The following is a 12093-nucleotide window of genomic DNA, read 5'->3' on the forward strand; positions in this document are numbered from 1 at the left end:
CAGAGGGTTTATGCTGAGGCAAACATAAAATGAATGCTGTCTTGTTAAATATATCTGAAGTTTAAAAGGAGAGCTCACAACAGATCCTTTCTGAATTGGCAACATCTACTGTTTTACTAACTATATTTTTATATTTGCTTTCATCAAAAACATAGTGAAACATCATATATAATTCCACAATAGAAGTAAAAAGAGGGAAATACTAAAAGGTGATTACTTAAGATTTAAAATACCTGAGATGAAACCTTCTAGATGCTCAAATTAGCCCACACTTATTCTTTACTACTTAATGATTAAGTCTTCATTAAATGATAAGGGTATTTTCTAAGACAGAAATAAACACTTTACTCATCATATGAAAACTGGCAGAGGGCATATTGTTTATATTTTAAGGACTAGAAGATTTTATTTTAAAACAAATATATTTCTTTATTGTACTTTTAACTTGATATTTCACACATTTATTTGACATGTATGCGGTGTTAAGTATAATACTAATTAAGTATATTAATAAGAACTACTAACACTCCACTGCCAAACCCAAAACATTTACTGAGCAAGTCCATCTGCATGTTCTTTTCTAATTATTCCTTATGTCCAATAGTTATATCCTATATTTTGTAGCATATTTGTGTTTTTTAGGACTTTATTATATTTTATGCATGGTTAATCATATAATATTATACAGCTTCTGAACTTTAAAATACCTGTGAAACACAGTAATGTGACAACTATACTATTTAGTCAATGCTAATTTAAGATAAATTTGTACTGTCTGTAGTAGTGTAACTTATTCATATATTTTTAATTTTTCATAATAGCCTACAATTTGTTTATACCTCCATTTCCTTGTCTACTATCAATGTTTATTTTAGTTGTTTCCTGATTTTTGTTATTGCAAAAAGAAATCATGGCTCTAAGAATTGTTTTCTATACCTTGTGGACCAACTGTGAGAGATCTTCTGATAATTGTTATGTTCACATGAGGATATATTGGTATATTGATGATATATTGGCATGTAATAATTAATAAAATGTTTAATATAAGAATATGTGAAAATTAATATAATGACAACTGTTTTAATGTTCTTACCAGATTCCTTAATCCACATTTTCTGCACTGTTTGATATTATTAATATGAATGACAGCTGACAATCTAGAGGAAACAAAATGTTATCCAGTGTGATTTAGGTTAACATTTCCCTGTTTATAATTTCGTTAAGGATCTCTCTGTATGTTTACTCAAAAAGCATGTCTCTTCTTCCATATAACATCTTCTCCTGTAATATTCTCCCTTCTTAGACTGCATTGTGCTCTTGCAAACTTTTCCTATCTTTATGTCTTAAAGAATGTGTCCTTCCTGGCTCTAGTTACTTAGGCAAGAAATTCCCTCACAGTACCATGCCAGATGCCTATATCAATAGTTTCAATTATGTGAAAAGGACAAAAATAGCATGTAAATTCAGCATTAGAAGGACTTTTCTTCTTAAGCAGTAAAGTTTTACACATAATGAATGTGAAACTCCAAGGAAGAACAAATGTTAGGCCTGGGGGCTGCAGTTGGTTGGGTGGTCTATGAGCTATTGTTGATCTTAGGAATTTATCATTACCGGTAGCAGAAGATACAAAAATTGGAAAGTTAAGCGGAAACAAAAAAGAAGCAGGAAGTCTAAACTGCAGAAATCCAAAATGGCTTCCAAAGAATTACCGAGTAAGAAGCCAACAAACAGATACAAATGTCAAATCATAGAACCCGTTGACAAGGACCAGAGCAAGAACTCAAGTCCAGAGTTAAGTAATCCAGAGTAAGTGGGAAGGAACAGGAGGAATTTGCCTAAAACTCAGTGGATGATTAAATTGTATCGCCAAAGTTAAAGGGTGCAAGAGATGAAAAGCATATGGCATTTTGCTTAAACTTTCATGACTTATGCAGACTGAAGACTGGAGTAAAACCAAGTCATTATCAGTCAAGCTCTTTTTTTACTCCAGACAAAAATGCTGGGAAAGCAAAATGTAGATTTGGAGAAAACTGTGCCAGCTTTCAAAGGTTTCACATAATGCTTAAGTCTAGGGGCAAACTAGAAAGACACATGAGGATGTGAGAACTCTTCTGCATGGACGACTAGGATGCTCTGGGTGAAAATATGGGGAAAATAAGAACAAGGACCAGAGATCATGGTGAAAAGGGAAATAACAGTGACAATGATTGGAACTGCTTCCTCAATGAAGAAACTAAGTTTGCAACTCTAACCATGTCCCATGCAACAACTGAGAATATTAAAACCAAATCACCAGCTACTAATCATCTTAAATTATCTCTAACTTTAATTCCTACCAATCAAAATAAGAAGAAATACTCAAAACTTTATCCATGTTAATCTGCATTTACCCTGGGAAATATCCTAGCAAAGAAACTTTAGGTTCTCCTTTTGTATTTAGTAGGTCAGAAACAGAAAGTACCTATTGATATAAATCAGCAAGCATTATAAATCCAAATCTAACAATGTCATGCTGCATCCATTGTTCTCAACCTATGATCTGAAAAACAAATGTTACTAAAAGTGTGCATTATTCTTAGTTTTTGTGATCCACACAGACAGAAAAAATTGCAATACACCTCATTCTTAGTTGTGAATATTACTGAGGAAACATACATTATGCTTGATCTCTTCTGGTTTCTTTATTATCTGACCATTTTTAATTTTAAGTAAGCTACTAAATTAGGAGAGATGATGGACATGATTTATGTTTTTACTGAATAATTATTAAGATGATAAATAATAATTAATGTTCTTTAAATATTACTGATCTTTCTTCCCATTTCAATAATAGAATGTAGCAGATGAGCTAAAGATATATTAATTTTAAAATTAATCTTAATAATAAAAACAATAATAAATGAGGAATTTTAGAGAAAAAATGGTGTTTGTTATTGACTATCTAAAGTATATATGTTTAAGTTCTAATATAATAAAAAAGGACTATTAAAAAGATTTTTCTCTAAGATTCTCCTAGTCTTACTCAAGGTAATTGTACATAAGATATTTATCTTGAATCATAATTGATAGCACAAATTGGTTTTGAAACTACAAATATATGTATTACACAGTCTTTTGTTGAACCCAAATATCATTTTAATAACTGAGAAGGTGCTGTTTCCTTGCATGTGTATAATTCTAAGCTTTCTTACTGTTTTGAATTAGAAGAGACCAAAATCCAGCACAGCCTCAGAAAACCTGTCAATGTAAGCAAAAGCATTTACTTCTTCATTCTTACTTTTTAGCTTCCCATGCAATTTTAATAAAGTTGTTCTATTTTCTCTATATTTTCTATCTCTGTTTCTGTTATTATATGTTCAGAACTGCAATTTCTCTATTTGTTTCCTTTCTTTTAGAACAAAAGAGATAAAGAAACCATACAATAGCATTTATCTAAAATAACTATTATTGTTCTGGGAGCAAATAAGATTGAATTTACCACTCTAAGAGGTGAACATACACTTGATTTTGAATGTCTGTGAACATTTTATGCTTTCATTAGAATATTTTTTCTAATTAATTGCAAAGCACTCATACAATGCACTTAAACCTTTCAATCATTTTTTAAAAATATGAAAATACAATAAATAAATACAATCAATCCCAATTATCAAAAATATAAGTAACTCAGTTACCTATATTTTAACTAAAGGCTAATACCTTAATCAAAGATTAATTTTGATTTAAGGTATCTTAAATGAGAACATCATTAAAGTTAAGGATGGACTTTCTTCCTTTCAAAAGCTGTGAATGTATAACTGCCTCCACATTTTAAAGTGTTTGTGTGCACTTCCATAAAATTGCATTTGGTAAGCACAATATTTAATTGTCCATTAAAAACAATTCACCTATATTTGCTGAAAATATGAGTTTTAAAAGATATCTTTACCAAACTTACCATCACAAAATGTGAATAAGGGGACTTTTAAATTTCTCACATTACTGGTAATTTAAATATCAGGGATTATGTTACAAAATAAAATATAAATCAAAAAGCTATAATATAAGTTACTGCAAAATGAAAATACAAATCTTAAAAGCAAGGTCAATAGGATATACTCTGGGTAAGACTGATAACATTAATTACAGAATAATTTGACTAAGGCTGAATTTGTGGTAGTCTTACTTTGCATAAACTTTGTAGTTTGTTGGAGATTGTGCAAAGTTGATTTTCAAAGACTAGTCTATTCTTTAAGATCTCATTCTCAGAAGCTTTTTCTTGACCTAAAAAAATGAAGATTCAGCACTTATCTCCTGTAGGGTCCAGATTTTCATTAACCATTTCCTGCCTTAATAGGTCAGTAATACTGTAAATAGTAGAGCTATATATAAAATATTTTAAGTCAACTTTCTTAAAATATTTTCAGAGACTTAGTCCAATAACTTCTATAGAATTAAAATTTAATAACTTTTAGTCTGAATATTTTAAATTTTTACATATATTTTCCATAAAGAAAATGTTGTATTTAATATTAGTGATGAATTTTATATTACTAGTCAACAAAAGAAAAAATTACTATAGCTGTTTTTCCTCCCCTTATGAGATCACCCAATAGACCTTCATCAAAGAGGGGAGGTGGATTTGTATTGAGTTTCATGTTCTAGCAAATATACCCCAGTGGAATATATCCTGGATTTTAAAAGACAGAATAGACTTGGTGATAAACTGGTTCTCTTGCAAGAGAAAATTATATGCCATATTTGGAAATGAATGGCAGGTTTCATTAGGAGGTTAGGAGGTTACTTTAACAATAAGTCTGCCATTTAGGAGATAAGTGCATTACTTTCCCATTGAAGCCTACCTGTTATGGCAAAAATCTGTCATGATCCAGTAACATCTGAAGATTTAATGGGCCCCTCTGTTACTTGGATAAAAAGTCTCTAAAACTAATCGATATTCAGGTGCCACCTTGTTACTTCTCTCATTTCAATAGACTGAAATATTTTCAAAGTACCATTTACATTTCTTTAAGAATATATTTTTTCCCCAAAGGAAAGTACAAAGTCAGTTATTCTTTATTACCTACAATATAAAGTAGCTAAATGTGTGTAAAATTCCATAATTACTGACTAGGAGTATCAACATAACATCAATTTATGATCAAATAATTCAGGACTGAAAAGCACATATTAAAGCTTTAATTATCTTTTTTAAATTGGTAGATATAAGTAATAGTGGGATTCATTTTGACATATTCCTACATACACATATCATTATTTGTAAACTTCATTCCCTGGTACTTCCCTTTCCTTCCCCCCTCTTTCTTCCTTCCAATCCACTTCACCTACACAACTGACCTCCCTATATTTTCATGAGAACATTTTTTAGTTATTTTTTTTCCTCTCAGTTTTCCACACATGAAAGAAAGCATACAACCCTTAACTTTCTGAGTCTGGCTTATTTTCCTTAGCATGATGTTCCCCAGTTTCAACCATTTTCATGCAAATGACATAACTTTGTTCTTCTTTATTGAAGACTTAATTTTCTGATTTTATTTTCTGTATCAATTAGTTAATCAAATCAAAAGAAAAATTCTTAACATTTCTATATAGCTGTGGAATTAAAAATTAAGTTTTATTTTTGTTCTTATAAAAGTCTTTTTCTTTCCTTTCTTTCTTTCTTTTTTTTTTCTTTCTTTCTTTTTTTTTTTTCTTTTTTTTTTCTGGTACTAGGGGTTGAACCCAGAGGCAGTCAACCACTGAGCCACATCCTCAGCCCTATTTTGTATTTTAGAGACAGGGTATCACTGAGTTCCTGGCTGCCTCACCTTTGCTGGCGCACAATCCTCCTGCCTTGGACTCCTGAGCCTCTGGGATTACAGGCGTAACCAGCATGCCTGGTTTTGAAGTAGTCTTTTTCTTACTCTCCATTTTATATGTCTCCTTGAAAGAACCTTAGTCATTAAACTATGAGTTTCTCTCTCAAACGAGGCCACATTTATTTCTGAGAAAGAAAACAAAGACATAACTAACTGCTTTCTTCTTATTTTTAAGTGTGTATTTGTACCTCTATAAAATTTTAAATCAGAAGCTACATCCTACCAATTGCTCTTTAGCTACTCTAAAGTAGCCACAAATTACAGAAAATAAGAAGTAAACTCAGGGCTGGCATTGTGGCCCAGTGGTAGAGTGCTCACCTAGCATGTGGGCAGCCTGGGTTGGATCCTCAGCACCACATAAAAATTAATATTATGGTATTATGTCCAACTACAACTAAAAAATAAACATTTTTTTTTTAAAAAAGAAGTAAACCCAGTCTTCTGTCTGTACCCCTAATATCCAGTTTTCAACAATTATGCCTACTTCCTTATAGTATACCTTTCTTATATTATATATCCTCAGTCTTTCTCTACTCTCCCACTAAGAAAGTCTTATTTCCCTGTTCAATCTCCCAATTTCATATTTCTTTAATCCATTCTGCACATTCATACGTTATTAATGTTCTAAAACAGATTTTTTTTTTACATCAAGCACATTATATAGCTATTTCCTGGACTAGAATAAATGCACTTTGTAGCAAGACTGTATCTACTTGCCCAAGCCCCCCACCCGCACCCCGCCACTCTATGTTGCACACACCTCCATTATGTTCTTCCATGCTTTATTCTGTTTTGTGCTCCCACAAATGTCCATCCAATTTTTTTTTTACAGATGAGTTATAATTAATTCTATTAAAGATTCAGCTTCAGAGTCACCTTTCCTGAAAATGCTTCCCTGGTTTTCAGTGATACAAGGTGTGCTTCTACCATGTCACTACCTGCAGTATAATATAACAATTTTTGTTCTATTCCTAGACCCTCTCATTTTGCTGAATATCTTAAGTTGGAACTGTATCTTAAGCATCCATCTTAAGATAACATGGATCCCAGGAGCTACTTGAAATAAAGGCAAACAAAATAAACAAGAAAAAGTACAAAACAATAAGAAAGCTCTTAAAAGTACTTAAAGTGGTATATGGTAAAAGATTCATCAATAAGAGCTCTAAATTCATCAAACTTTTAAAGGGTGGGAAAAATACATTAAATAAAGCTATCAGGCTTCAATAATAGCATACACTTTGAAAATCTAAATTTGATTGCTATTTCTATTCAAACTACTACTTTAGGCTACATTTGTGGCCTGAGAATAAGGAAAATATCTAAGTCTAAGTCTAGCACATATTAGTTGTATGTACCTCTGTATATTTCATCTATCTTATTTGTAAAACAGAGAAAGCAATAGAGGGATATTATCAAACCATGGAGATAATTATAGCCTAGTATTTAATAAATATTAAGTCTTTTATTGTTTAAATATGAATAAATCTTGGACAATATTTGCATGTACTACTCAGTATTTTTTAAAGTAAAAGAAATCACTCCTTTTTGGGGTTAATTGGTTTTAGTTTGAGCACATATTGATAGAAAATTGGTCTACTTTTCCAACAGTTTAAAGGAAACCGTTTTGTTCTTTTCTTTCCACCATTTTTATTTAGCAGTATGTACTCTGCACATATATCATTTATAAAATCTCAAAAGGCATACACTCAAAAGAGAATTCAAAGAAAAATGTTTGTGTTTTCATTATTCTTGTTTTTATATTTACCCATATGCTTATTAGAATGAATATTGAAAGAAATAAATTACATAAATTTGAGCACAAAATGAACAATAAAAAATGTTTGCTTTATTGACCATTTGTAATAGGAGTTACATATCATATACATATGCACACATATGTGTCTCACAGAAATCTATTTAACTATATTCTTGTACTGAAATCCTCATGATTGAAAAAGGAATAAAGTATTCCTCATAAATTAAATCAAGTCATAAAATATTTAAATTTAAATTTAGACATTTCCAAATGCAATACTCAGTATTGCTTGCTTAACGACTATCTCTAGGTGTTTGAATTAAACAGCTTCATATTAATTGTTAAATATACAACAATTATATGCATTCCATTTCAAGTCTTGACAATTATTTCCCTGTTGATTCTAAATCAGGGAATAGATGCCAGTATGCTGAACTATTGTTATATTTCCAGCTGCAGCTGCACAATTTCAGAAACAGTGGTGGAAAAATGAAAACTGCACTGTGGAATGGCTTTAAAGAGGTATGGAAGTTGTCTTAGTTTTCTAAGAAATTTTAGTCAAACTACTTGCACCCTGGATTCCCAAGAGGACCATTTTCTCCTAGATGACAATAGTATAGTTGGTAAATTTCTTTGTCGTGTGTACATAGAAGAATATTCTAGTCATTTGCTTTTGTTGTTATTATTTCTGTCTTTTCTTATCTTTGAAGACAGCTAAGAAAATGTCTTATGCCTTTTGTTGCTTTTTGCTTCTAAATTTAGCATGGATATATGTGTGTTTGTGGGTGTGCATTTTATAAAATCCATCCATATTAAAGAAACTCTGCCTTAATGAACATAGACAAAACATCAACACGCTTAAACATGTTGAAAAATGAAGAGACAAAACCTTTACATATACACTTAGCATTATGGGGTTTGTCAACTAAATAATAAACTTCTATTAAAATTTTAACTAGGTATGAGGCATTCTTTAGGCACTGTGTGCACTCACAACAGTACAGAACTTATCCTTCCTTTAAGGAACTCTCAATATGCTTACAATTTAAACACAGCAAGAAGAAGGAAGATGAGGCTAAAAGGAGAATATAACATATCTGTTCATAAATTGTTCAGTCTAAATAATTTCCTGCTTCAAAAAAAAATTTCTTCTTCCCCACCCCAAAATTTTTCTTCGAGTAAACACAAAGGAAAGGACTGACAATCAGATGTTGCAGGGTTTTCAGTGTAAATATAAAAATCCTTTTAAGACTTGAGATATGCTCACTGTCTTTTTTTTTTTTTTTCACAGTAGAAAATCCTCTCGGGATCCTTTATTTCACTTCCTACTCACAAGGTGGAATTTCAACTTGTAGTCATCATTTCTGCCAGTTCAGTCAATGGCTCGGAACATCACAGTCAGTCCCAATCCCATGGTGTCAACAATCCTGGAGGCAGATCCGAGGTGAGGGATTCATGTTCACTAATGAATTCCACTACATTTTGCTTTCTTGTGATCCCACGGCCTCATTCCAATTGAGGATCATTGAAGAAACGGACTGTATTTCTATTCACTATTTCAAAGATCATACCTACCTCATTTACTTGTGAAGAAAATTTTCTCAAGTATATTTAAAGTGTTTATCATTTTCCTATAGTTCTTCAAATGCTTGACATTCGTCTTTTCCCTACCTCTTAAAACTCCTTTCTTGTTCACATTATCTTTCTTGATTGCTTCTCAGTTTATATAAAAACAAAAAGAAAATGTGAATTTATTGTGCACATTAGCAGGTCTGTACATAAAAATGCACAGAGGTTTTATATACCACTTACAGTAACAGCTCAGAATAAAAAGAAAGAAGGAATCTGAAATGTTAGACTTGCTCGGAAATAAGGCTACCTGGGACAATGCCACTATCTAGCTTCATCAGAATTTTTACTTCTCCAACTTTTTAGCAGTGGCAAATAATAAAAACAACAACAACAACAAAAAACCCTGATAGTTAAAATATGTAGCAGTCACTCCATATACTGCCCCTCCCACCCAACCTTAAGAATAATAGGGGGTTTTTTTTCAAGTTTTATTCCCCTTTCATTTAAATTTAGTGGAAAAAAACTTAAAAAGTCATGTTGTAGCAATGTGTCCCCATGCAGAATTGCAATTTGCCAAGATTGTAATGTGCTTTGAGAGAAATCTTACTGAAAAAATAGTGATGAGCACTTTCCAGTAAATCTTGAGTGAAAAAAATCATTTGTACCCCAATCTGAGGTATAAACTTGCATTTGGGGGGACACAACTACTGTAAATTAGACAATTGTAGCAACCACCCAAGACAATGAGTGAAAGCGTATGACAATCTGCCACATTATAGTGAGTGTCTCTTCAAAGTTCATCATGATTTTTAGTGAGATCTTCCCCATAATTGGTAGCTTGGCTTCCAACAAACATGTTCCAGTTGTCTAGTATCTCCTCTTTAGTTAGCTTCTCATCCTTGTTCTTATCTGACTCATATACCAGGTGCCTGGCCTCGGCCTGGGCATGGTCATAATCTTGAGGGAGGATCCAGTGGCGAATCTCGTCTTTGTCCAGCTTCCCATCCTTGTTTAGATCCCGGAAGTCACTGAACTGCTCCCGTTCAGACAAAACCCAGTCTGGCTCAGGGCCATTATCCTCGTGAGAAAACATATCGGCAATGTACTCATCCTGGTCCACAAACCCATCCCCGTTCTTGTCGATGTCCTCCAGAGTTTCCAACACCATAATTTCCTTCATATGCTCAAACTCCTCAGGATGTAGAAAGGCAGTGAACTCCTCTGGAGTGGCTGTCAGGTCCCCATCGAGGTCTGCAGCCTTGAACCTTCTCTCATCACGTGGCAGCATCTTTTTGAAGGTGTGATGATCGGAACTATCTTGGAACTCTGTGGGGTTTCCCAGGTAGTATCCATAGGTGGCTTGTTTGTATTCTTCCCAGGAAATTTTAACGTCTTTGTCTCTATCATAATCCTTCCAGACTTTAGCAACATTATCATAGATGTATCTTTTCTGCACCCGTTTGATCCAACTTTTCAGCTCCTCGGTGGTGACAAAGCCATCCCCATCACTGTCAATTCGATCAACAATCTTCCCCAGCCTCTCCTTGCTCTCGTCTGGGGTGAGCTGATCGAAGGACTTGGAGTCCTCTTTGCCCAGGAAGGCCTCGTGGTCGTACTGGAAACTCTGGTTGTCCTCGGGCGGCCGCTCGCCCAGCTCCGAGTCGGGCCTCACCACGCGCTCCTTGCGCACCGTGGGCTTGGCCCGCAGCGCCCGCGGCGCCAGCGCTAGCGTCAGCAGCAGCCCCAGGGCGAGCCCCAGGAGGCGGCAGCGGCCACGGCGCGCCATGGTCCGGAGGAGAGGGCGGCCGCGAGGGAGGCAGGAGCGGGCGGCGCGAGCGGCGGATCGGCTGTAGGGGCTCGCAGCGCGGCGGCGGGACTGGGTCCGCCGGGGGGAGGGACGGCGGGCGCCGCAGCCAGAGCCCGCCCCGGGCCCCGCCGAGGGGCGCGCCCCGACCTCGCGCGGGCGGCTTCGGGCGTCCGGGCTCACGCGCCCATTGGCCGCTGAGCAGCCAGGGGAGGCCGGGGCCGCCGAGCCACGTCTCCAGCCGGGGTGGTGGGCACCCGGCTCGGGTTTCGCCTCGGCCCCTCCCCGCCTCTCGTCGCGAGGGGCCTCACTGTCTTAACTACAGCAACAGACTCATTACTCTACATCTCAGAAACAAGAGATGGCAAGTACTTCAGGAAAGAAGGACTGCCAAGGGGATGTGCAAGTAAATTAAAATCACTGCACATTTGCCATTAAGATTTTAGAGGGGGGAAATCGCAAAGAGGTAGAAAACAGATCTGGGTTGAATATCGAAAGTTTTGAATTCTTTTTTCTACAGAAGTGTTTGAGAACCAAAATTGAAGTTCCAATCTTAGCACCTCAGTAATTTTTCATTTATGATCCTCTTCCCTTAAGTGTATAATAAGGGGATTCATTCCTTCTTTCTGAAATATTCTGATTCTTTCATGAATCTGCCGCGTAAAATAGCATATCCTTTTAGTGTCATAGATCAGGCAGCTCCATTTATTTTACACTAGATCTTAATGTGGTCAGTTTTTCTGTAGGTGGCAGAAACATTTTTCTTTTGTGAGTGTCACATAAATTAGCCATAGGTGAGACAATGGTAAAAGAAGCCATCACTTTGAATTTTCAGGTTTGTAAAACATCTCTTCCCTTTGATTTTTCATTAGTGATTTTTGCATATGTGTCCTCCAAACAAACTTCTTGCTTATACCTTTCTCTGCAAATCATTAAGTAATAGAAGAAACTGCTTCTTCATCTGAGTGAATTAGGACCTTAATTTCCATTGACTCAATTAAGTGATTAGGAATTCCAATTTTGACAAAATTTTCTTAAGTTTAGAGAAGACTTCAGTTATATTTTAATGTAACCTATAAATAACAATGCTGAAATTGCTTTTG

General features: G+C 34.8%; 1 pseudogene; it reads right to left on the reverse strand.

Annotated features, from left to right (window-relative positions):
• Positions 1 to 8912: 8912 nt before the first annotated feature.
• On the reverse strand, positions 8913 to 11191 carry LOC144366101 (reticulocalbin-1 pseudogene; annotated as a pseudogene).
• Between the last annotated feature and the right edge of the window lie 902 nt (positions 11192 to 12093).

The sequence above is a fragment of the Ictidomys tridecemlineatus genome, chromosome 8 (genome assembly GCF_052094955.1).
Source record: "Ictidomys tridecemlineatus isolate mIctTri1 chromosome 8, mIctTri1.hap1, whole genome shotgun sequence".
NCBI classification, from domain to species: Eukaryota; Metazoa; Chordata; class Mammalia; order Rodentia; family Sciuridae; genus Ictidomys; species Ictidomys tridecemlineatus.